Here is a 283-nt window from a genome sequence, read left to right on the forward strand (position 1 = left end):
GGCGTGCGTGCACTGGTACGGGGGGGAGGGCATGGAGGAGGGGGAGTTCTCGGAGGCCCGTGAGGACATGGCCGCCCTGGAGAAGGATTACGAGGAGGTGGGGGTGGATTCGGTGGAAGGGGAGGGAGAGGAGGAAGGGGAGGAATACTAAACTCCCATGAGGGTGCTGCTCTTACAGGAAACCTACCCTAGTTGCCCCCCCGGGTCTGTAGCCGTGTGTCGCCGCGCTCTGTCCTGTTCAATGGTCTGTGCTTCAGTGGAAAAGTCTGTTCCGGACCCACCC

This window comes from Apaloderma vittatum, unplaced genomic scaffold (assembly GCF_000703405.1).
Source record: "Apaloderma vittatum isolate BGI_N311 unplaced genomic scaffold, ASM70340v1 scaffold40794, whole genome shotgun sequence".
Classification (NCBI taxonomy): domain Eukaryota; kingdom Metazoa; phylum Chordata; class Aves; order Trogoniformes; family Trogonidae; genus Apaloderma; species Apaloderma vittatum.